We start from the raw sequence: 27,020 nt of genomic DNA on the forward strand, positions 1-27,020 counted from the left end.
CTCTCTTTCGTATCGTCCGAGATCCCTAAAGATTGGAAAGCTGCCGCGGTCATCCCCCTCTTCAAAGGGGGTGACACTCTAGACCCAAACTGTTATAGACCTATATCCATCCTGCCCTGCCTCTCTAAAGTCTTCGAAAGCCAAGTTAATAAACAGATCACTGACCATTTCGAATCCCACCGTACCTTCTCCGCTGTGCAACCCGGTTTCCGAGCTGGTCACGGATGCACCTCAGCCACGCTCAAGGTACTAAACGATATCATAACCGCCATCGATAAAAGACAGTACTGTGCAGCTGTCTTCATCGACCTGGTCAAGGCTTTCGACTCTGTCAATCACTGTATTCTTATCGGCAGACTCAATAGCCTTGGTTTCTCAAATGACTGCCTCGCCTGGTTCACCAACTACTTCGCAGACAGAGTTCAGTGTGTCAAATCGGAGGGCCCGTTGTCCGGACCTCTGGCAGTCTCTATGGGGGTACCACAGGGTTAAATTCTCGGGCCGACTCTTTTCTCTGTATATATCAATGATGTTCGCTCTTGCTGCGGGGTTTCCCTGATCCACCTCTACGCAGACGACACCATTTTGTATACATCTGCCCCTTCTTTGGACACTGTGTTAACAAACCTCCAAACGAGCTTCAATGCCATACAACACTCCTTGCTTTTCCTTCCAGTTCTCTGCTGCCAGTGACTGGATCGAATTGCAAAAATCACTGAAGCTGGAGACTTATATTTCCCTCACTAACTTTAAACATCAGCTAACTGAGCAGCTAACCGATCGCTGCAGCTGTACATAGTCCATCTGTAAATAGCCCACCCAATCTACCTACCCCATCCCCATATTGTTTTTATTTGCTTTTCTGCTCTTTTGCACACCAGTATCTCTACTTGCACATCATCATCTGCTCATTTATCACTCCAGTGTTAATCTGCTAAATTGTGATTACTTCGCTACTATGGCCTATTTATTGCCTACCTCCTCACGCCATTTGCACACACTGTATATAGACTTAATTTTTTTCTATTGTGTTATTGACTGTACACTTGTTTATTCCATGTGTAACTCTGTGTTGTTGTTTGTGTCGCACTGTTTTGCTTTATCTTGGCCAGGTCGCAGTTGTAAATGAGAACTTGTTCTCAACTAACTTACCTGGTTAAATAAAGGTGAAATTTAAAAAAATCTATGAGTTGGTGGCGAAGGACATACGGCTCATTCCGGGCTAGGCCCAAATCCCGACACTCGAAAAAGGAAGAGGCCACGTTATTGAAGCCGGCGTGCGGGATACCTGACAAGACTACGTTGGCGAGTGGATAAACCGCCTCTACCCTCTGTTCTATTGGTGAATTTGCAATCACTGGAGAATAAACTGGACGAGCTCCGTTCGAGAGTATCCTGTCAACGTGATCTGAAGAACTGTAATATCCTAGATTTCTCTGAGGCGTGGCTGAACAAGGACATGGGAAATATAAATCTAGTTGTTTTTTCTATATATCGGCAGGATAGAACGGCAGCGTCAGGTAAGCTCAAGGGGGTGGTGTGTGTCTCTTTGTTAATAATAGCTGGTGCATGATCTCTAATATTAAGGAAGTCTTGAGGCTCCGCTCACCTGAGTTAGGATACCTCATGATAAGCTGTAGACCATGCTATTTACTAATAGTTTTCATTTATATTTTTGTAGCTGTCTATTTACCACCAAAAGCAGATGCTGACACTAAGACTGCACTCAACAAGGTGTATAGGGCCATAAGCAAACAAGAAAATGCTCACCCAGAGACGGTGCTCCTAGTGGCCGGTGATTTTAATGGAGGAAAATCCATTTTACCTCATTTCCACCAGCATTTCACCTGTGCAAATAGAGGTGCAAAAACTCTAGATCGCCTTTACTCAACACACAGAGAATCATACAAAACTCTCTCGCCCTCCATTTGGCAAATCTGACCATAACTCTATCCTCCTGATTCCTGCTTACAAGCAAAAACTCAAACAGGAAGTACCAATATGACAAGTGGTCTGATGATGCGGATGCTAAGCTATAGGACTGTTTCGCTAGCACAGACTGGAATATGTTCCAGGATTCATCAGATGGTATTGAGGAGTTTACCATATCAGTCACCGGCTTCATAAATAAGTGGATTGATGACGTCATCCCCACTGTGAGTGTACGTACATATCTCAACCAGAAGCCATGGATTACAGACAACATCTGCACTGAGCTCAAGACTAGAGCTACCACTTTCAATGAGTGGGACACTAATCCGGATGCTTATAAAAAATCCTGCTACGCCTTCCAAAGAACCATCAAACCGGCAAAGCGTCAATACAGGACTAAGATTGAATCCTACTACACCGGCTCTGACGCTGGTCGGATGTGGCAGGGCTTGCAAACTATCACAGATTACAAAGGGAAACCCGGCCAACCTGGGCTAAATGCCGTCTATGCTCACTTAGAGGCAACACGGAACCATGCATGAGAGCACTAACTGTTCCAGACGACTGTGTGATCATGTTCTCCATAGCCGATGTGAGTAAGACCTTTAAACAGGTTAACATTCAGACTGATTACCAGGGCACTTACTGAGAGTATGTGCTGACAAGATGGCAAATTCTGCCTGACCCAGTCTGTAATACCTACATGTTTGAAGCAGACCACCATAGTCCCTGTGCCCAAGAACACCAAGGTAACCTGTCTAAATTACTATTTCCCCGTAGCACTCACATCTGTAGACATGAAATCCTTTGAAAGGCTGGTCATGGCTCACATCAACACCATCATCCCAGACACCCTGGACCCACTCCAATTCGCATACCTCCCCAACAGGTCCACAGATGATGCAATCTCTACTGTACTCCACACTGCTCTTTCCCACCTGGACAAAAGGAACACCTGCGTGAGAATGCTGTTCATTGACTACAGCTCAGTTTTCAACCCCATAGTGCCCTCCAAGCTCATCACTAAGGTATGGACCCTGAGACTGAACACCTTCCTCTGTAACTGGATCCTGGACTTCCTGACAGGCCGCGCGCAGGTGTTGAGGGTAGGTAACATATCCGCCACACTGACCCTTAACACGGGGGGTCCTAGGGGATGTGTGCTTAGTCCCCTCCTATACTCCCTGTTCACCCACGACTGCGTGGCCATACACAACTTCAACACTATCATTAAGTTTGCAGACGACACAGCGGTGGTAGGCCTGTACAGCCTATAGGGAGGAGGTTAGAGACCTGGCAGTGTGGTGCCAGGACAACAACCTCTCCCTCAATGTCAGCAAGACAAAGGAGCTGATCGTGGACTAAAGGAAACGGAGTGCCGAGCACACCCCATTCACATCCACAGTGCTGTAGTGGAGCGGGTCGAGGAAGTTCCTTGGTGTCCACATCACTAAAGACCTATTATAATCTAGACACACCAACACAGTCATGATGAGCCTCTTCCCCCTCAGGAGGCAGAAACGATTTGGCATGGGCCCTCAGATCCTCAAAAAGTTATACAGAGAGCATCTGACTGTTTGCATCACTTCTTAGTATGGCAACTACTTAGCATCCGACCGTAAGAAACGACAGAGGGTAGTGCGTACAGCCCAGTACATCACTGGGGCCGATCTCCCTGCCTAGATGTACCGGAGCACCAAGTTTGGGACCAAAAGACTCCCAAATTGCTTCTACCCCCAAGCCATAAGACTGCTGAACAGTTAATCAAATGGCTACCCGGGCTATTTGCATTGACACACTTTTTCTTTGCTCTGACTCTCTTCCACTGGCTCTATGCACACTCACTGGACTCTACCCACACACTCAAACATACTAAACTGACACACCAACACATACACACCCACACACACACACACACACTACATACAGTTGAAGTCGGAAGTTTACATACACCTTAGCCAAATACATTTAAACTCAGTTTTTCACAATTCCCAACATTTAATCCTAGTACAAATTCCCTGTTTTAGGTCAGTTAAGATCACCACTTTATTTTAAGAATGTGAAATGTCAGAATAATAGTGGAGAGAAGGATTTATTTAAGCTTTTATGTCTTTCACCACATTCCCAGTGGGTCAGAACTTTACATACACTCAATGGGTATTTGGTAGCATTGCCTTTAAATTGTTTAACTTGGGTCGCACACGGTTTTTCAATTCTGCCCACAAATTTTCTATAGGATTGAGGTCAGGGCTTTGTGATGGCCACTCCAATACCTTGACTTTGTTGTCCTTAATCCATTTTGCCACAACTTTGGAAGTATGCTTGGGGTCATTGTCCATTTGGAAGACCCATTTGCAACCAAGCTTTAACTTCCTGACTGATGTCTTGAGATGTTGTTTCAATATATCCACATATTTTTCCTGCCTTATGATGCCATCTATTTTGTGAAGTGCACCAGTCCCTCCTGCAGCAAAACACCCCCACAACATGATGCTGCCACCCCCGTGCTTCACGGTTGGGATGGTGTTCTTCGGCTTGCAAGCCTCCCCACTTTTTCTTCTAAACATAACGATGGTCATTACGGCCAAACAGTTCTATTTTTGATTCATCAGACCAGAGGACATTTCTCCAAAAAGTACGGTCTTTGTGCAGTTGCAAACCGTAGTCTCTTTTTTTATGGCGGATTTGGAGCAGTGGCTTCTTCATTGCTGAGCAGCCTTTCAGGTTATGTCGATATAGAACTCGTTTTACTGTGGATATAGATACTTTTGTACCTGTTTCCTCCAGCATCTTCACAAGGTCCTTTGTTGTTGTTCTGGGATGTATTTGCACTTTTCGCACCAAGGTACATTCATCTCTAGGATACAGAACGCGTCTCCTTCCTGAGTGGTATGATGACTGCATGGTCCCATGGTGTTTATACTTGCGTACTATTGTTTGTACAGATGAACGTGGTACCTTCAGGCGTTTGGTAATTGCTCCCAAGGATGAACCAGACTTGTGGATGGCTACAATTTATTTTCTGAGGTCTTGGCTGATTTCTTTTGATTTTCCCATGATGTCAAGCAAAGAGGCACTGAGTTTGAAGGTAGGCCTTGAAATACATCCACAGGTACACCTCCAATTGACTCAAATGATGTCAATTAGCCTATCAGAAGCTTCTAAAGCCATGACATCATTTTCTGGAGTTTTCCAAGCTTTTTAAAGGCTCAGTCAATTTAATGTATGTAAACTTCTGACCCACTGGAATTGTGATACAGTGAATTATAAGTGAAATAATCTGTCTGTAAACAATTGTTGGAAAAATTACTTGTGTCATGCACAAAGTAGATGTCCTAACCGACTTGCCAAAACTATAGTTTGTTAACAAGAAATTTGTGGAGTGGTTGAAAAACAAGTTTTAATGACTCCAACCTAAGTGTATGTAAACTTCCGACTTCAACTGTACATATTATCTCAATTACCTTAACTACATCGTACCCCTGCTATTTCCTTTTTTTTATTTTGCAAAATGTTCTTACTCTTTAACTGTATTGTTGTCGTAAGTAAGCATTTCACGGTAAAATCCACCTGTTGTGTTTGACGTATGTGACAAAGAAAATTGTATTTGATGTACTGTACCTCCTCAGCAATCAGTATATTTATTCTGTCCCACACTATATTAATATGAATTATGTTTTTCTCTGGGCTTTTAGTATGTATGTATGTACATCAAACAAGTTGTATTTACATTAATAACCAGGAAGTATAAACCAACTAGTGTCAGGATCGTTTGTGTATGTTTTGAATTATTAGGTAGCCTCGGCTTATTGGTGAAAACATGCAAGTAAAATTGTGTGTCGTGGGTTTGTAATATTTATGTGTATTAACTTAAACACTTGCAAATGAACGTACATACATTTTATAATGCCTATTTTGCAAATTTGTATTAGATGGGAGACTAGTATCTAATAAACTTAGCAAAAAAATAAATGTCCTCTCACTGCCAACAGAGTTTATTTTCAGCAAACTTGACATGTGTATAACACATAACACATAACAACGTAACAAGATTCAACAACTGAGACATAAACTGAACAAGTTCCACAGACATGTGACTAACAGAAATGGAATAATGTGTCCCTGAACAAAGGGGGGGTCAAAATCAAAAGTAACAGTCAGTATCTAGTGTGGTCACCAGCTGCATTAAGTACTGCAGTGCATCTCCTCCTCATGGACTGCACCAGATGTGCCAGCTCTTGCTGTGAGATGTTACCTCACTCTTCCACCAAGGCACCTGCAAGTTCCCGGACATTTCTGATGGGAATGGCCCTATCCCTCACCCTCCGATCCAACAGGTCCCAGATGTGTTCAATGGGATTGAGATCCGGGCTCTTCGCTGGCCATGGCAGAACACTGACATTACTGTCTTGCAGGAAATCATGCACAGAACGAGCAGTATGGCTGGTGGCATTGTCATGCTGGAGGGTCATGTCAGGATGAGCCTGCAGGAAGGGTACCACATGAGGGAGGAGGATGTCTTCCCTGTAACGCACAGCATTGAGATTGCCTGCAATGACAACAAGCTCAGTCCGATGATGCTGTGACACACCGCCCCAGACCATGACGGACCCTCCACCTCCAAATCGCTCCCGCTCCAGAGTACAGGCCTCGGTGTAACGCTCATTCCTTCGACGATAAACGCAAATCCGACAATCACCCCTGGTGATACAAAACCGCAACTCGTCAGTGAAGAGCACTTTTTGCTAGTCCTTTCTGCTCCAGTGACTGTGGGTTTGTTGGTGAGGACCAGCCTTACAACAGGCCTACAAGGCCTCAGTCCAGCCTCTCTCAGCTTATTGCGGACAGTCTGAGCACTGATGGAGGGATTGTGCGTTCCTGGTGTAACTCAGGCAGTTGTTGTTGCCATCCTGTACCTGTCCCGCAGGTGTGATGTTCGGAAGTACCGGTCCTGTGCAGGTGGTGTTACACATGGTCTGCCACTGCGAGGACGATCAGCTGTCCATCCTGTCTCCCTGTAGCGCTGTCTTCGGCGTCTCACAGTACGGACAATGCAATTTATTGCCCTGGCCACATCTGCAGTCCTCATGCCTCCTTGCAGCATGCCTAAGGCACGTTCACGCAGATGAGCAGGGACCCTGGGCATCTTTCTTTTGGTGTTTTTCAGAGTCAGTAGAAAGGCCTCTTTAGTGTCCTAAGGTTTCATGACTGGGACCTTAATTGCCTACCGTCTGTAAGCTGTTAGTGTCTTAACGACCGTTCCACAGGTGCATGTTCATTAATTGTTTATGGTTCATTGAACAAGCATGGGAAACAGTGTTTAAACCCTTTACAATGAAGATCTGTGAAGTTATTTGGATTTTTGCGAATTATCTTTGAAAGACAGGGTCCTGAAAAAGGGACTTTTCTTTTTTTGCTGAGTTTATATAGATGGGCAAGGATATTAAAACACTATTAACATACTGTATATTTATCTATAGTTCTGTGGTATGAGCCATGTGGCCTTGTAGTCATCTCTTTGTAGTGGCAACCTTATTTTACTGCAGAGAAAATGCCAATACTGTATGTAGGCCTATGTACCTTTCATTGTAAATACACAAGCTTACATTTCAAACATACAAGAAGTGGTCACAGATGGATTTTAATACATTACAAATTATTTATATTTGTGTACTATACAAATCTGTATGTTCCGAGTTAGTGCATACTCTGCATCAACCAGTACAGTACATTTAACTCCATAGAGTTTTCTGCACGTAATTCCACTGTGATGTTTGAAATGCTACATATTGGTTCAACATATTTCACAACTCCAAGACAGTACAATGTTCCTCTCTTCATGTTAAGACATTCTCTTAAGAATTGACATGTTCCTTCAGCCGTGCAGCAGGATGACACAACGTGCCCTTTGTTCTCTTATAGTAGTCTTCCTTTCATCCAACTGGGTTGCATTCCTCTATGCTTCGTCAGGGTGCCAACCTAGTCCTCCATCTACAGTGCATTCGGAAAGTATTCAGATCCCTTGACTTTTTCCCTATTTTGCTACGGTACAGCCTTATTCGAAAATGGATTAAAAAAAATGTGACTCATCAATCTACACACAATACCCCATAATGACAAAGCAAAACCAGGTTTTTGGCGATTTTTGCACATTTCTAAATGATAAAAAACTGAAATATTACATTTACATAAGTATTCAGACCCTTTACTCAGTACTTTGTTGAAGCACCTTTGGCAGCGATTACTGCCTCGAGTCTTCTTGGGTATGACGCTACAAGCTTGGCACAACTGTATTTGAGGAGTTTCTCCCATTCTTCTCTGCAGATCCTCTCAAGCTCTGTCAGGTTGGATGGGGAGCGTCGCTGCACAGTTATTTTCAGGTCTCTCCAGATATGTTTGATTGGGTTCAAGTCCGGGCTCTGGCTGGGCCACTCAAGGACATTCAGAGACTTGTCCCGAAGCCACTCCTGCGTTGTCTTGGCTGTGTGCTTAGGGTCATTGTCCTGCTGGAAGGTGAACCTTCGCCCCAGTCTGAGGTCCTGAGCGGCGCTCTGGAGCAGGTTTCCATCAAGGATCTCTCTGTACTTTGTTCCATTCATCTTTCCCTCGATCCTGACTAGTCTCCCAGTCCCTGCTGCTGAAAAACATCCCCACAGCATGATGCTGCTGCCACCTCCAGACGTGACGCTTGGCATTCAGGCCAAAGAGTTCAAACTTGGTTTCATCAGACCAGAGAATCTTGTTTCTCATGGTTTGAGATTCCTTTAGGTGCCTTTTGGCAAACTCCAAGTGGGCTGTCATGTGCCTTTTACTGAGGAGTGGCTTCCATCTGGCCACTCTACCAGAAAGGCCTGATTGGTGGGGTGGAGTGCTGCAGAGATGGTTGTCCTTCTGGAAGGTTCTCCCATCTCCACAGAGAAACACTGGAGCTCTGGCAGAGTGACCATCGGGTTCTTGGTCACATCCTTGACCAAGGCACTTCTCCCCCAATTGCTCAGTTTGGCCGGGCGGCCCGCTCTAGGAAGAGTCTTGGTGGTTCCAACCTTCTTCCATTTAAGAATGATGGAGGCCATTGTGTTCTTGGGGACCTTCAATGCTAGAGAACATTTTTGGTACCCTTTCCACGATCTGTGCTTCGACACAATCTTGTCACTGAGATCTACGGACAATTCCTTCGACCTCATCGCTTGGCTCTGACATGCACTGTCAACTCTAGGACATTATATAGTCAGGTGTATGCCTTTTCCAAGTCCTGTCCAATCAATTGAATTTACCGCAGGTGGCTCCAATCAAGTTGTCGAAACATCTCAAGGACAATCAATGGAAACAGGATGCACCTTAGCTCAATTTCAAGTCTCTATCAAAGGGTCTGAATACTTATGTAAATAAGGTATTTCTGTTTTTTACAATAAGGCTGTAACGTAACAAAATGTGAAAAAGGGAAGGGGTCTGAATACTTTCTGAATGCACTGTATATGTCTATGCATGCACTCCATGCAGAAAAACTTAAGTAATACTTTTGTATAGTTTCTCGAATCACAGGGAATGTTTTGAGTCAGCAGTCAGATTCTGATGCCCCTTTACTTCGATACCATAAGTCACATAAGGATATTCTTTGATAATGCAACACTATGTTGTGTCACTAAAAGCCAATTATGCCATGGTTTTGATGAATGATCTGCTTTGACAGTAGTGGATGGCATTTAACATTAACTGCCTCTGGATTAGTCTCTGGGCGTAAATGGTGCTGGTTATGGGGGGGCGGGGGTTATGGCTGCCATAATCTCATTTGCTTGGTTGCTGACTTGAGTTTCCAGATCACATTTATTCAAAAACGAGAGCGGGAGAGCAGGAGAGATATCCACCAAGTCTCTGCAAACTCAGCTTTGCGAGGCTGCTCTCTTACAACTTTGATTGTTCCCTGTGTCGACAGCTCGATCCACAGCATCTGAAGGACAAGGCGCGCACTGGCACTCATAAAAGAATGTAGGGAGGTGTCATATTGAACGCGGGATTGCTTTTTAATCCCGGGTACATTGACTATTCTTGTCAATAGAAACCCAATACAACTGCCAGCTTGAGCTTTTTTTCTATATGATTCTTGCTGGGCTTAATTTTCAAAGTGAACGCACAGATGCCAGGGAAGGCTTTTTCTCATTTTCTCCCTCTGTGTATCTGTGGTGACAGCCCATGCCAAGAGCAACACGCATGAAGCAGAAACGATCAGTGTGATCCTCCAACACCGCCTGTTCCCTAAGACAGGATGACCTGATAGGAGATGGACCCCCTCACTTCCTCCTATCCACTTACAACACCCCTACAGCCTCCCGTGATTAACCCTCTGGTGAATACACACCGTTTTGTACAGTTGTGATGATGACTCCGAATATTGAGAATAGCCACGGTTGGGTTTTCAGTAAGTATCTGGTTTTAAAAAGGAAGATTTAGTGGAAAGGTGCAGGCTTAGTCAGAGAGGTGATTTACCTGAGCGATTGACAAAACGTTTTGCTGATGGCCCATGCACGTTGTAAGGCATACATTGCACTATACACTACATACTTGACTCAAAAACAGATTGCATTGCCTTTAAAGTGCAGCGGTGACTCCTTCCCACTCCGTATGTGCTCGCTGTCAATGCTACACTAGTATTACCAACAGACAGAAACCGACTGTTTCATCTCAATCTGCCATTGACTTTACTACAGTCTTGTGATTTAAGGTTTGCTTTTATGCTGGACATCTCAGGTGCTGGTATGTTTCAAGAAAGGAAATCTTTGAGCGGAGTGACTGTTAAACCATGCACTAATCATGTAATCATAAGGGAATAGGGAATCACAAGGAGAATTCATTAATAAGAGCTGCCGAGGAATACATGTAGAAAGAAGTGAGAGTGTCCGTTGCGAGGCTTAGGTACAACTGTCATAGCGTCCCTCCTCATCAAAACACAGCCCCTTCATCTCCCCTTGGTGGTGTCATGGCAAGTGAGAGGCGTGAAAGCACAGCGACACTTGATGGGCCCGTTCGACACTCAGCCGCTAATTCATCATGACAAATGTGCTCAGATGATCTGGCCCAGCAGCACTAATGGGGAGAGGAGAGACCGACTCCAATTAATCCATCCAGCTTTATTTTGGGCTAATTGGAGCGCGTCCCTGCTTCTGCACTGGCCTAGCAGCTACCTGACACCATTTATCTGTGGGCACCATTTTGAGAGATCCATTTTTGTGTGTTTGGCTGAGGCCTGTAAGATGTTTCTCTTTTATTTTTCCACCGAAGAGCTCTTCTCAAATTTGACTGACTGCCTCAATTCGGTCTTACGTATTCGGTCTTACGTTGTTTTTGTTTTTTTACATTGGATAAAAGTAGAGACTCAGAGCTAGAAAATTGTATATCATGCACTGCAGTTGAGGAACAATGGGAAAGTAATTCTGCTTTGAAAGTTGATAAACTTGTAACCTCACTTTTGAGAAAATGACCCTAGAATGTTTTAGTACACCTACTGGAAAGCTATTCTTTGTCTACACCCATTCAGCATCGTTCACACCCTCTTAAGCCTTAGCCCCACCCATGTCTTTAAGGATTCACAAGTGAGGCCATGTGCTAAACAGAGTGAGTAGTTTAGTAAACAACGAAAGATTTCAAGACTAAAAGTGGTAAAAGTAGTAGCCTACAATAAGGGAAAACTCCAGGTAAAAATTCACTATCTAGTCCTTAGCCTGTATACTAATCTGTGACAATCCTCCCACTCTGTCTGCCGAATTCTTTCTCTTTGCTTTTGTTTTCCTTAATAGGATGTCGGTGGGCAGAGCCAGGAGGGTCGTCAGCAAAATGGGACACACATGAGCTCGGGTGTGTCCCGGGGATAAATATACCTTTCCCCCATACATTGAGGAGACTCTCTCCACACAGACACACTGTTGTTTTTTGTTCATTTGTTTTGGCACTTCTCAACACCCCTCATTATCACCATCTATGCACGCATCCACTCACTCATGCAGACACAGGAGGCAGATGGTTTGAGTCTCTGATATTTATTGTACAACAAGGGGCAGGCAAAAGGCAGGTCGAGGACAGGCAAAACCAGGTTGGAGTCCAAGCGGTACAGGGCGGCAAGCAGGCTCGAGGTCAGGGCAGGCTGAATGGTCAGGCAGGCAGGCTTAGTGTCAGGGCAGGCAAGAGGTCAAAACCGGGAGGACAAGAAAAAACAGAGACTAGGAAAACAAGCTGGTAAGCTTGACAAGACAAGACAAACTGGCAACAGACAAACAGAGAACACAGATATACATACACTGAGGGTAATAGGGAAGATGGGTGACACCTGGAGGGGGGTGGAGACAATCACAAGGACAGGTGTAACAGATCAGGGTGTGACAACACTACTGACTACACACACACCATTGTTATTTCATAAATATGTTTGTCATTTCTGTATCTTCGTGTTGTCTCCCTCTTTGTTACGGGCTACGAGCTGGTTCGTAACACATCTGACTTTGGTACAGGTCATGTTCTTCACATTACTGTCTCTGGTAAACACACACTATATCAAATGAAAGCTAAGTTTATTTGTCACATGCACAGGATACAGAAGGTATAAACGGTACAGTGAAATGGTTACTTGCGTAGTAGTAATATCAAAAACAGGAAGTGAGAAGATAAATAATATTTGCATTTGGTTTTACTAGCATTTAAGAGCAGCTGGAGGCCACGGAAGGAGTGTTGTATGGCATTGAAGCTTGTTTGAAGATTTGTTAACACAGTGTCCAAAGAAGGGACAGAAGTATACAGAATGGTGTTGTCTGCGTAGAGAATCACCAGCAGCAAGAGTGACATCATTAATATATACAGAGAAAAGAGTCATCCCGAGAATTGAACCCTGTGACACCCCCATAGAGACTGCCAGAGGTCCGGACAACAGGCCCTCCGATTTGACACACTGAACCCAATTTGAGAAATAGTTGGTGAACCAGGCGAGGCAGTCATTTGAGAAACCAAGGCTGTTGAGTCTGCCGATAAGAATGTGGTGATTGACAGAGTCTAAATCCTTGGCCAGGTCGATGAAGACGGCTGCACAGTACTGTCTTTTATCAATGGCGGTTATGATATCGTTTAGTACCTTGAGCTTGGCCGAGGTGCACCCATGACCAGCTCAGAAACCAGATTGTATAGCGGAGATGGTACTGTGGGATTCAAAATGGTCGGTGATCTGTTTGTGAACTTGGCTTTCGAAGACTTTTAGAAGCCAGTTTACGTTCAAATGCCTCTCCTGTGACATATGCTTAGTTTCCTGAAACGAGTATGTTATGGATTCTAACTCAATTTTATTTGTCACATATTCCAAATAAAACAAGTGTAGACTACCTGTGAAATGCTTACTTGCGAGAAACAAACAACTTTGTTCTGAAACTCATCAGTCTATTATTGTTTTGAGAAATGAAGGCTATTCCATTCGAGACCTTGCCAAGAAAGATCTTGTACAAATCTGTGTACTACTCCCTTCACAGAACAGAACATGGAATAGCCTTCATTTCTCAGAACAAGAATAGACTGACGAGTTTCAGAATAAAGTTCTTTGTTTCTGGCCATTTTGAGCCTGTAATTGAACCCACGAATGCTGACGCTCCAGATACTCAACTAGTCTAAAAGCTTTATTGCTTCTTTAAATCAGGACAACAGTTTTCAGCTGTGCATAATTGAAAAAGGGTTTTATAATGATCAATTAGCCTTTTAAAATGATAAACTTGGTTTAGCTAACACAATTGGAACACAGGAGTGATGGTTGCTGATAATGGGCATCTGAACGCCTATGTAGATATTCCATAAAAAATCTGCCGTTTCCAGCTACAGAAGTCATTTCCAACATTAACAATGTCTACACTGTATTTCTGATCAATTTGATGTTATTTTAATGGACAAAAAAATGTGCTTTTCTTTCAAAAACAAGGACATTTCTAAGTGACCCCAAACTTTTGAACAGTAGTGTATATATATACACTGCTCAAAAAAATAAAGGGAACACTACAATAACACATCCTAGATCTGAATGAATGAAATATTCTTATTAAATACTTTTTTCTTTACATAGTTGAATGTGCTGACAACAAAATCACACAAAAATGATCAATGGAAATCAAATTTATCAACCCATGGAGGTCTGGATTTGGAGTCACACTCAAAATTAAAGTGGAAAACCACACTACAGGCTGATCCAACTTTGATGTAATGTCCTTAAAACAAGTCAAAATGAGGCTCAGTAGTGTGTGTGGCCTCCACGTGCCTGTATGACCTCCCTACAACGCCTGGGCATGCTCCTGATGAGGTGGCGGATGGTCTCCTGAGGGATCTCCTCCCAGACCTGGACTAAAGCATCCGCCAACTCCTGGACAGTCTGTGGTGCAACGTGGCATTGGTGGATGGAGCGAGACATGATGTCCCAGATGTGCTCAATTGGATTCAGGTCTGGGGAACGGGCGAGCCAGTCCATAGCATCAATGCCTTCCTCTTGCAGGAACTGCTGACACACTCCAGCCACATGAGGTCTAGCATCGTCTTGCATTAGGAGGAACCCAGGGCCAACCGCACCAGCATATGGTCTCACAAGGGGTCTGAGGATCTCATCTCGGTACCTAATGGCAGTCAGGCTACCTCTGGCGAGCACATGGAGGGCTGTGCGGCCCCCCAAAGAAATGCCACCCCACACCATGACTGACCCACCGCCAAACCGGTCATGCTGGAGGATGTTGCAGGCAGCAGAACGTTCTCCACGGCGTCTCCAGACTCTGTCACATGTGCTCATGTGCTCAGTGTGAACCTGCTTTCATCTGTGAAGAGCACAGGGCGCCAGTGGCGAATTTGCCAATCTTGGTGTTCTCTGTCAAATGCCAAATGTCCTGCACGGTGTTGGGCTGTAAGCACAACCCCCACCTGTGGACGTCGGGCCCTCATACCACCCTCATGGAGTCTGTTTCTGACCGTTTGAGCAGACACATGCACATTTGTGGCCTGCTGGAGGTCATTTTGCAGGGCTCTGGCAGTGCTCCTCCTTACACAAAGGCGGAGGTAGCGGTCCTGCTGCTGGGTTGTTGCCCTCCTACGGCCTCCTCCACGTCTCCTGATGTACTGGCCTGTCTCCTGGTAGCGCCTCCATGCTCTGGACACTACGCTGACAGACACAGCAAACCTTCTTGCCACAGCTCGCATTGATGTGCCATCCTGGATGAGCTGCACTACCTGAGCCACTTGTGTGGGTTGTAGACTCCGTCTCATGCTACCACTAGAGTGAAAGCACCGCCAGCATTCAAAAGTGACCAAAACATCAGCCAGGAAGCATAGGAACTGAGAAGTGGTCTGTGGTCACCACCTGCAGAACCACTCCTTTTTTGGGGGTGTCTTGCTAATTGCCTATAATTTCCACCTGTTGTCTATTCCATTTGCACAACAGCATGTGAAATTTATTGTCAATCAGTGTTGCTTCCTAAGTGGACAGTTTGATTTCACAGAAGTGTGATTGACTTGGAGTTACATTGTGTTGTTTAAGTGTTCCCTTTATTTTTTTGAGCAGTGTATGTACATAAAATCAATCAATCCAAATTGTGCAGCGGCCATTTGGTGAAACAAAACACCAAAAATTTGAATGACATTCAGAGATTGTCAAGCCATGCCTTCAATACTGGGTAGGCCTACAAAGTAGGGATGGATGTATTTTCTGTTTGTCCAGATTGACATAGTCTATTTATTGTAGTGTTGAAAACACAAACCATGATATTGAAGCTCCCGATGTTGGTATGCTTTGTTTCTTGGTTGTGTGGTGTATTGGCACAGAGACCAGTTGGTGGACAATTTGTTGCATATATTTAATATAACTATTAATATGACATCCACATGTAGAAAATCTGATTTCCCCGTAGCTGATCATTGTCTGCAGCCGGCTCTGATTGTAGTGTAAATGAAACAGGCAGGGAGAGTGAGCTTGTCCCTGGTGTTCGGCGAACCCTCAACCTTCTGGCCCTGCGGGAGATCAACTGTGCCACAAAAACAAGTGACAAAGTCGATAGCCACGTTTATAAACACAGGGTTGCTACGGTTATTGTTATTTGCGGCCGTAAACATTATTTTGAATTCATTTGAAGGGGGAGGGTGTGTATTTTTTTTTACAGAGTCAGGACCAGCCCCCACCCCCCAGTAAATGTCAAATTGTCCCTCATGTGTTTTGTCAGACATAAATTGTAATTTCTGTCATTCCATTTCTTAGCCCTGTTTACAATGAGAATTAAATTGTTTTTTATTTTTCCCAGGTAAGTTGACTGAGAACACATTCCCATTTACATCAACTACCTGGGGAATAGTTACAGGGGAGAAGAATGAGCCAATTGGAAGCTGGGGATGATTAGGTGGCCATGATGGTATGAAGGCCAGATTGGGAATTTAGCCAGGACACCGGGGTTAACGTCTCCACTCTTACGATAAGTGCCATTGGATCTTTAGAGACCCTGCCCTGGGGCATTGGGATATAGATATTTTGACCGGAGGAAACAGTGCTTCCTACTGGCCCTAAAACACCACTTCCAGCAACATCTGGTCTCCCATCCAGGACCAACCCTGCTTAGCTTCAGAGGCAAGCCAGCAGTGGGATGCAGGGTGGTATACTGCTGCATGATTTTATAATTTATGCAATAGTGTGCTTCTGTGCATTTTCTGTTTGTTTGCGGTAGCGGTGTGTGGGTAAAATCACTGGGGAAGCCAAGCCAGGGGAAAAAAATACATATTATGACCTATGTGTTGTGATAATTGTGTTGTTTGCTCTATAACCTGTTAGTTCATATGCCTCTACTCATCTAATCACCTCTGCTTAGTCTAATACAGTGACAACTAAAAGATACCAAAAACTATTTAGTCCAATCAACGTAAGCTATATAAATATGATGTGGCTGTCCATGGTGCTGATGTGTGTGTGTGTGTGTGTGTGTGTGTGTGTGTGTGTGTGTGTGTGTGTGTGTGTGTGTGTGTGTGTGTGTGGGGGGGTGTGTGTGTGTGTGTGTGTGTGTGTGTGTGTGTGTGTGGGGGGGTGTGTGTGTGTGTGTGTGTGTGTGTGTGTGTGTGTGTGTGTGTGTGTGTGTGTGTGTGTGTGTGTGTGTGTGTGTGTGTGTGTGTGTGTGTGTGTGTGTGTGTGTGTGTGTGTGCATGTGCGTGCGTGCGTGCTTGCAAGTAGAATAAAACATGTTAACTCACCCTACTTGTAGAGGAACGGCAGCAATGCCATCCTCTTCTTTTTCATGTTGATGAAACTGTCTTTGACTGTCATACAGTACACAGTAAATGCGGAAGACACATTTCAGTTGAATGCATTCAGTTGTACAACTGACTAGGTATCCCCATTTCCTTTCCTTTTAGTTTTTGTTGTCCTAGGCTACCTGGCTAAAATGCTTGCTTGCTAGCCTAACTTCCTTTCATGGGCAATGATGCACCAGCCTACTACATCTAGCTGCATGTTTAACATCCATCCTCTCAGGCTAGGGGCACAATGTACACGTTTATGATTGGATCAGAATCGTTGTTATAATCATTGGCCAGTACGAAGAATTAAGTAAAACCATAAGTCCAAATCCCTATCTGTCACGGCTGTCTTCGCCCTCCTCATCTGACGAGGAGAAGCGAGAAGGATCGGAGGACCAATACGCAGCGTGGTAAGTGTTCGTCATTTTAATGTAAAAACTGAACACTACAATACAACAAAGTGACAGCCGTGAAGCTAATGAACAATCGTGCTGACACAAACACTACACATAGACAATCACCCACAACCCACAATGACAAAACAGGGCACCTAAATATGGTTCCCAATCAGAGACAACGACTAACACCTGCCTCTGATTGAGAACCATATCAGGCCAAACACAGAAACAGACAAACTAGACATACAACATAGAATGCCCACTCAGATCACACCCTGACCAAACAAAACATATAAACATACAAAGCAAACTATGGTCAGGGCGTGACACTATCTCCATCCATGGCTAATTTAGGAATGGGACGATTTTAGCTAGCTAGCTAGCCACCGGAAGACCAACACAACGGGATGCAACAATTCAAATTTGTTTCTGTCCATGACGTTTGGATTCGGATGATGTCATTGGTTTGAAGCCAAATCCAACCTGGCTTCCCTTTACACTTTTTTTTGGTGTGCCAGGACCATTCACAACTGTGCTCACTCAGTTTAGCTCAATCCTGATTGGCTATTATTTTATATATAAAAAATAATCAGGGAGACCAAATGCTCGCTAGCTTCCCTTGCGTTCAATGTTAGCTAAAATGTCCTCTCACTGTCAACTGTATTTATTTTCAGCAAACTTAACATGTGTAAATATTTGTATGAACATAAGATTCAACAACGGAGACATAAACTGAACAAGTTCCACAGATATGTGACTAACAGAAATGGAATAATGTGTCCCTGAACAAAGGGGGGGTCAAAATCAAAAGTAACAGTGGCCACCAGCTGCATTAAGTACTGCAGTGCATTTCCTCCTCATGGACTGCACCAGATTTGCCAGTTCTTGCTGTGAGATGTTACCCCACTCTTCCACCAAGGCACCTGCAAGTTCCCGGACATTTCTGGTGGGAATGGCCCTAGCCCTCACCCTCCGATCCAACAGGTCCCAGACGTGCTCAATGGGATTGAGATCCAGGCTCTTCGCTGGCCATGGCAGAACACTGACTTTCCTGTCTTGCAGAAAATCACGCACAGAACGAGCAGTATGGCTGGTGGCATTGTCATGCTGAAGGGTCATGTCAGGATGAGCCTACAGGAGGGAGGAGGATGTCTTCCCTGTAACGCACAGCATTGAGATTGCCTGCAATGACAACAAGCTCAGTCCGATGATGCTGTGACACAACGCCTCAAGCCATGACGGACCCTCCACCTCCAAATCGCTCCCGCTCCAGAGTACAGGCCTCTGTATAACGCTCATTCCTTCGACGATAAACGCGAATCCGACCATCACCCCTGGTGATGTTACACGTGGTCTGCCACTGTGAGGACGATCAGCTGTCCGTCCTGTCTCCCTCTAGCTGTCTTAGGCATCTCACAGTACGGACATTGCAATTTATTGCCCTGGCCACATCTGCAGTCCTCATGCCTCCTTGCAGCATACCTAAGGCACGTTCACGCAGATGAGCAGGGACCTTGGGCATCTTTCTTTTGGTGTTTTTCAGAGTCAGTAGAAAGGCCTCTTTAGTGTCCTAAGTTTTCATAACTGTGACCTTAATTGCCTACCATCTGTAAGCTGTTAGTGTCTTAACGACCGTTCCACAGTTGCATGTTCATTAATTGTTTATGGTTCATTGAACAAGCATGGGAAACAGTGTTTAAACCCTTTACGATGAAGATCTGTAAAGTTATTTGGATTTTTACGAATTATCTTTGAAAGACAGGGTCCTGAAAAAGGGACGTTTCTTTTTCTGCTGAGTTTATATGTCATTCTCTTTCTGACCAAAATGTGTGACTGTCAGACCCTAAACACAATGTCATTGTTATTACCGTTGAATAAATTACTATATGCTGTTTCAAATCATATGTTGTGGGCTGTCTTGACCACAACTGTGTGTGATGTGACAACACATTCCTTTGGCATGAAGTGAAGCCTTTTGGCAAGAGCAGGACGTTCCTGTTCTAAAGTTAGACTTGATCTGACTTTTAATTAATCCATGGCAAATGGATTTCTATCACTCCAGAGATGTAAAACTGTATGAGTCATACTGTAGAATATGAACGGATTGTTTGTCCGTTGGAACAAGAAAAGTGTCGTTTCCGGCCATAGTAGTTTTAGGTGAATCATTCTCAGCTATTAGCCCTTGAGAGCTGACCTAAAGTGTTGTAATTATCATGAAAGGAATGACCTCATCTTGGTCCATTGAAGTACGGGTCTATGAAATCCAGGATGATTTTTTTTGTCTGTCAATTCAGCTTTTGCTTCAAGAAAAACAAAGGTTTTCCTCGGAGTGTGCACTGCAGCCTGGTTAATGCTGCCTCCTGTTTCTGGAGCCGTATTTTTCTAAGGTGTGTGTGGCACATCTGTGCAGCTATTGTTTATTCATGGCGTAAACCCTTTGAAATGTGTTAAGATACTTCCCACTCATTATAAAAATCCTGCCACCCATGGATTAGGACTTTGATGTCACCAATCCTGCTTCAAAGGCTTATTTCGCTGCTATTAATCACAGTTTAGCCTCTGAAGATATAGCCAGAGAAAACATTTGGACATCTTGTGCAGAAACTTTGAAATGTTTCAGACTGTCTTGCATATGCTCGGTTCATATCCTCTCGTCCGTGTGCAGGAGGGACTGTAGCACCACTGTGCAGACAGCTGTACTGCTGATTCCATCAAATCCAGCTCAGACTGGTCCTGAACTGCCCTTTCTGTCTACCTGAAGGATTACCCAACACACTGGTCCACAATGGAACTGGCCTACTCTCAGAGTCATGCTTGTTGAAAGCAGGAGTTAACTTGATTTTCCTCTCTATGGCAACTGTAATTACCCTGGGTACAGTAGTTGACTTTTTCTATTGAAAGGATTGCTCTGTATAATAGACAGTATACTGTAAATACAGGTAACTGCCAAAATAAAGGAAACACCAACATAAAGTGTCTTCATAGGGCGTTGGGCTACCACGAGCCAGAACAGCTTCAATGCATAGATTCTACAAGTGTCTGGAACTCTATTGCAGGGATACAACAGCATTCTTCCACGAGAAATTCCATCATTTTGTGTTTTGTTGATGGTGGTGGAAAACTCTGTCTCAAGCACCGCTCCAGAATCTCCCGTAAGTGTTCAATTGGGTTGACTGGTTACTGAGACGGACATGGCATTTGGTTTACATTATGTTCATGCTCATCAAACCATTCAGTGACCACTCGTGCCCTGTGTATGGGGGCATTGTCATCCTATAGGGGGCATAGCCATGCTAGCCCAAAAATGGCCTGCCCAGCAGTTTTATACATGACCCTAAGCATGATGGGATGTTATTTGCTTAATTAACTCAGGAACCACACCTGTGAGGAAGCACCTGCTTTCAATATACTTTATGTCCCTCTTTTACTCAAGTTTCCGTTACCTGTATGTGGTATTGTATTGACGTGTTGCTTTGCTGTGTTGGTTTGAACAGGTAATCTGGCCGCTTCCAGGGCGAGAGTCACTGCTGCCTCAAGGTCACTGTCACCCCAGCTCAGCTCAGGACACCACAAGGTGGGCTCTTTCTCCCTTAACCCTTTATACAACTCAAAAACATCATTGTGGTGGCTATTATTTCATCCAAGTTGAGACCATATCACTCCTTATATAAGATTACAGGCATTACATCAAAAACCAACAGTAGAAATCAAACACAACATAGCATTCGCTTGTGACTTCCATTAAAGCAGATAAATTTGAATCATTTGAACATTGAGAACCATTTGAGTCCATTTGCACCATGCTCTACCTTTAACTGCGATCCCTCTGGCACTACAAGGATGAATTGTCAAAGGGGGCATATCTCAGTGGTCCCTTCTGTCAACAGCTGGTGAGGAAGGAGGCTTTAAATGCTGACTGCTGATACAGCTTGCTCTTACAATTCCTGTTGTAAAGAACAACATGTTGAATTGTAGACGTTTGATGGATGTAGAAGGCCTCTAGACAGCGTGAGGCCACAGTTAGGCCATAAACAATTACTTCCTGCTACAGCCCTCTGAAAAGGCTATCTGGGGTTATACCTCACCTATAAACTAGTGTAGTAAACCTAACTTTTGCACGTTCCCCCTCACTGTTGCTCTTAGTGTACCATAAAAGTAATTGTCAGCGATTTATACAAATAATACTCTGCTGCTCTATTCATCTCTCACTGTCTGAACTGACGTCCTTTAAGGAGAACCATTCAGTAAATCATAATGTCCAGTTAAGATTTTGTCCATTGTCAAATATTGTATATTAAGAAAATACTTCTCACGTTAGGATTTTTGTTGTACCCCTTAAAGGGGATGTCAGATTATTTACTTCTGTACAGCACTTTGAGATATCAGCTGATGTAAGAAGGGCTATATAAATACATGTGATTTGATTTGTCTATACTCTTGTATTTTCCTTTCTTTCCATGTTTCTCAACAACACCTTCCTGTATTCAGTCTCCCAAATACCTATTGAAGGTAAGAACAGCCTATGGTTTACTGTGCATTCGGAAAGTATTCAGACCCCTTGAATTTTACCACATTTTGTTACGTTACAGCTTAATTCTAAAATTGATTAAATTGTTTTCCCCCTCATCTCATCAATCTACACACAATACCTAATAATGACAAAGCAAAAACTGTTCAGACCCTTTACTTAGTACTTTGTTGAAGCACCTTTAGCAGCGATTACAGTCTTGCATCTCCTTGGGTATGACTCTACAAGCTTGGCATACCTGTATTTAGGGAATTTCTCCCATTCTTCTCTGCAGATCCTCTCATGCTCTGTCAGGTTGGATGGGGAGCGTCGCTTCACAGCTATTTCCAGGTCTCTCCAGAGCTATTCAATCTGGTTCAAATATGGGCTCTGGCTGGGGCACACAAGAGACTTGTACCAAAGCCACTCCTGCGTTGTCTTGGCTGTGTGCTTAGGGTCGTTGTCCTGTTGGAATGTGGACCTTCACCCCAGTCTTAAGTCCTGAGCCCTCTGGAGCAGGTTTTAATCAAGAATCTCTCTGTACTTTGCTTCATTCATCTTTCCCTCAATCCTGACTAGTTTCTCAGTCCCTGCTGCTGAAAAACATCCCCACAGCATGATGCTGCCACCCCATGCTTCACCGTAGGGATGGTGCCAGGTTTCCTCCAGATGTGACGCTTGGCATTCAGGCCAAGGAGTTCAATCTTGGTTTCATCAGACCAGAGAATCTTGTTTCTCATGGTCTGAGAGTCCTTTAGGTGCCTTTTGGCAAACTCTAAGTGGGCTGCCATGTGTCTTTTACTGAGGAGTGGCGTCCGTCTGGCCACTACCATAAAGGCCTGATTGGTGGAGTGCTGCAGAGATGGTTGTCCTTCTGTAAGGTTCTCCCATTTCCACAGAGGAACTCTGGACTTCTTTCAGAGTGACCATCGGGTTCTTGGTCACCTCCCTGACCAAAGCCCTTCTCTTCTGGTTGCTCAGTTTGACCGGGCGGCCAGCTCCATGAAGAATCTTCGTGGTTCCAAACTTCTTCCTTTTAAGAATGATTGAGGCCACTGTGTTATTGGGGACCTTCAATGCTGCAGACATTTTTTAGTACCCTTCCCCTGGTCTGTGCCTCAACACAATCCTGTCTCTGAGCTCTACCGACAATTCCTTCGACCTCATGGTTTGGTTTTTGCTCTGACATGCACTGTCAACTGTGGGACCTTATATAGACAGGTGTGTGCCTTTCCAAATCATGTCCAATCAATTGAATTTACCACAGGTAGACTCCAATAAATTTGCAGAAACATCTCAAGGATGATCAATGGAAACAGGATGCACCTGAGCTCAATTTCGAGTCTCATAGTGAAGGGTCTGAATAGTTATGTAAATAAGGTACTTTTGTTTTTTTATACATTTGCACACAAAAAATACAACCTGTTTTCGCTTTGTCATTATCATCAATGTTTAAAAAAAAATCAATTTTAGAATAAGGCTGTAACGTAATAAAATGTAGAACAAGTCAAGGGGTCTGAATACTTTCCAAATTCACTGTATCTTCTACCTCATCTTTCTTGAGTCTAATGATAGACTAAAGGTAACATGTGGCGGGTTCACTTACGCTGTGGTTTGACATTGTGACATTTTAATGCAGTCTTTGGAAAAGCATCAAACCACCTTATGAGCTACACCAGTGGTTCCCAACCAGGGGTACTCGGACCCCTGGGGGTACTTGAGAAGACTCATGAGACCATTGGCCTACTGGTAAAATACACATGAGGGGGGGGGGTACTTCAGGGGTACTCATGTTAGAGCAAAATTGACTTGGTGGTACAGTAACAGAGAAAGGAACCACTCAGCTACACTGTACCTGCTCTGTGAGAAGAAAGTACATGGTAAAAGTTAGTCAAACTCTGAAATATGACTGATGTAAAATGCATGTTCGCTTTAGCTCAATCAAAGTCGGTGGAAAGTTTAAAACAGTTAACCGATGAGAAGCTCATAAAAGTTATCATTGCAAACAAATGATTGAACTAGTGCAGACGTGTGGACGGCCCTTGTTAAAATACATGGACAGAAGTAGTTGAACAGAAAGGGGATAATTGCTGGTACTTCTATCTGAACAGCATTCAACATAGTAAACTGTCAGAACATCCAATTACTCCATGAAGTTATTCAGAAAATGTTTGACATACCTTTCCCCCTGTGCTAAGATTAAATAAAGTATTAAGATATGCACTTTGCTGTGTAGACTTACTATGAAATATAGATTGAGTCATACATTTTGATGAAGCCATGATGTGCGAGGACCATTAAAATGCTTATATTGCGTCCTCGTTAACCCGTTGTTAGAAGGACTATCTGGTTTGGGATGGCAAGCCTCATTATACAGTGCAGCGTTAGCTGCAATTCTCCCATGGCCCTACACTGTTGGCTTTAAGTGTTTATGGTGCTGCTGCCCTACAGAGACAACACCGAACAAGCAACAATGTACTGTTTTCCATCCCATTATGAGGAAGGAATTATGGTGACAGCTTGTGTTTAGGTGGACACCATGGAGATGATGCGGCACCCTGAGGAAACCACCAACATGAGGAGACAGACAGTGGCCTCCTACTCCCGGGTATACATCTCCCTCACCATCATCATCATCACTATACCCAATCATTCCATTTCAGCAATGTTTTTCATTTAACTCTAATACAGTAGAGAAATAGAAAAGGGTTTTCATTTTTGGGTCGATTTATATCCACCCGTGAATAAGAATGTCAGTAAGAAGATTGTTTTGCTGACACAATGACAAAACAGCATCAGCGCGATATCTGGGAATTCCACAATGACCCTAGGAAATAATGCATAATGCAAATAATAATCCCTGTTTTCTTGTTTGCTCCGCCCCCGTCGCCTTGCTTTGTCTCCTCGCTGCGTTGGCAGTACTCCCTGATGGATCTGTTGTCTAAGATAGTGGTGGGTCGGCCCCACTTTGTGCGCTGCATAAAGCCCAACGATGACAGACAGGCGCTGGGTTCCTGTAAGGGGAGGGTGATGGTGCAGCTGCGTTACACTGGGGTCCTGGAGACAGTGAACATCCACCACCAGGGCTACTCCCACCGCATCCTGTTTGAAGAGTTTGTTAACAGGTAACAACCGCGCTGTACTGGGCGCCGGGGCGCTAGCTGTGCACTCACGCTGAGTGCTGACACAACCCCAGAGTTAGAGCAGAACAAGTGCACGGCGTGTGCTACATCACACAAAACACGGCTTCCTTAATTGGAAAGGAGTCGAAACTTGAGCAGAGCAAGCGGCTCACTAATTGGCAGTCATTAGTGATAGCATAAGACTACATCTCTTAACTGGGTGGGTTCACTTCACGGAACTGGGAAATAAGGGCAGAATTCAAACAGAGAGGAACTCAGGCTGAGGATAGACATTTTAATTGATTTCTTTACTATTCATGAAGGGTTTGTTTTTGTGCTCCATGTCCTGGATAGTGTCTATATCTGATATAGGAGCCCATTATTCCCTGGGTGGTTATCATGAATGATGAAATTGGGTTACGGACTTTTTTCTATTAGATACAGGATATTAGATAAGGTTTTTATTTGTTTTCCCAATGTCTGGCAACATCTGCCAATGTGAGAGGATTTTTTCCATTGAAACGGCCTAATAAAATATTAAGCTTAGATTTGATTTTATCCACACCAAAAAATCCAAAAGCAGGTATTTAAACCTTCTTGAATCCTGTCAAGAATAAAAGACCTGCTCAGACTCAGTCCTTGGGGAAATGTAGGAAACCTAGGTTTGATCAATTATCCTTTGAAAAATATTCCAGGCACCTCCAATGGGGAGCTTTAATACGATATCAAATGTAATTAGCTTGGGCTTGTGGCCTGTGTAAAAAGCAGTGAGACGGCTGGTTAGTTCCGCTGCTCCAGGGGAGCTTTTAAAAGATTGTGTGTTTAATTTAGCCTGATTTCTTGCAGAAAACCCTCAATGACCATATGCTGTTCTTCTGCCTGTCCCAATTCTAGGACGGTGTTGGTGAGGCTATTTTCACAGTGTTAAAGGTGACAGTTCATCACCTGACAATGGGCTGTTAACCCTCAAATAGAGTGTGCGTGTGCGTGTGCGTGTGTGTGTGTGTGTGCGTGTGTGTGTGAGCGCGTGCGTGCGTGCGTGCGTGCATGCATGATTTAAAGGGGGGCTAGATTCTCAAATGTTCAAACGCTGCTGTCCTATTGTGTTACTGGATGGAATGAACCCATCTATTGTTTGGAATATAGGAGACCGTATCTTAGCATGTCCCTGACTTTCTGTCCTCCGTCAGGACTGCAACCTCGCGATTGAGTCCACCCCATCCCATCCAAGCCAGGCAGAAATAATACTGACAGACTCAGTAGTTAAACTGCACCTTAAATGGAAAACTGATTTAAATGTGTGCTCTCATATCAAAGGCTCGTCTGATGTTACCAAGGAGTGTGCTTTGTATTTGCCATCAAAGAAATAACAGGTATCAACAGGAATTAGAATGAAAGGCTGTGGAATGGGGGTGTTCAAATATGTTTTTCTTCCAACTCGATTGTTTCTTTGACCAACACCAGAACACAAGGAATGAACCAGCAGTTTGGGAGCCTTGATGTCCCTGAACAAACAGTTATATCAGCTCTGTCCTATGCAGGTGTTTTGTAAACTGTGACAGGCAGGACAGTCAAGGCCTTAGACAATGAAGTAGAGGCATTCCATGGAGTTGATTTACACAGATTGGCCCTGATGGGCATTATCTGTGTAGTGATTGAAATAAGAGAGCGTAGTCCATTCAAAAAGAGCTCAGACAGTAGGCCTCTGTTAGCGGCTCATGGCTCAGTGAGTCTCGTTTTCTTTGTGCACTGTGGGTGGACCCATGCCTCAGATCCATGCATGGTATTTCA

General features: G+C 44.0%; 1 pseudogene; it reads left to right on the forward strand.

Moving 5' to 3' along the window:
• The window catches only part of LOC139539219 (myosin-IIIb-like), a 104,802-nt pseudogene that overhangs the window by 46,782 nt on the left and 31,000 nt on the right, over positions 1-27,020 (forward strand).

Source organism: Salvelinus alpinus, chromosome 14 (genome assembly GCF_045679555.1).
Source record: "Salvelinus alpinus chromosome 14, SLU_Salpinus.1, whole genome shotgun sequence".
Taxonomy (NCBI): Eukaryota; Metazoa; Chordata; class Actinopteri; order Salmoniformes; family Salmonidae; genus Salvelinus; species Salvelinus alpinus.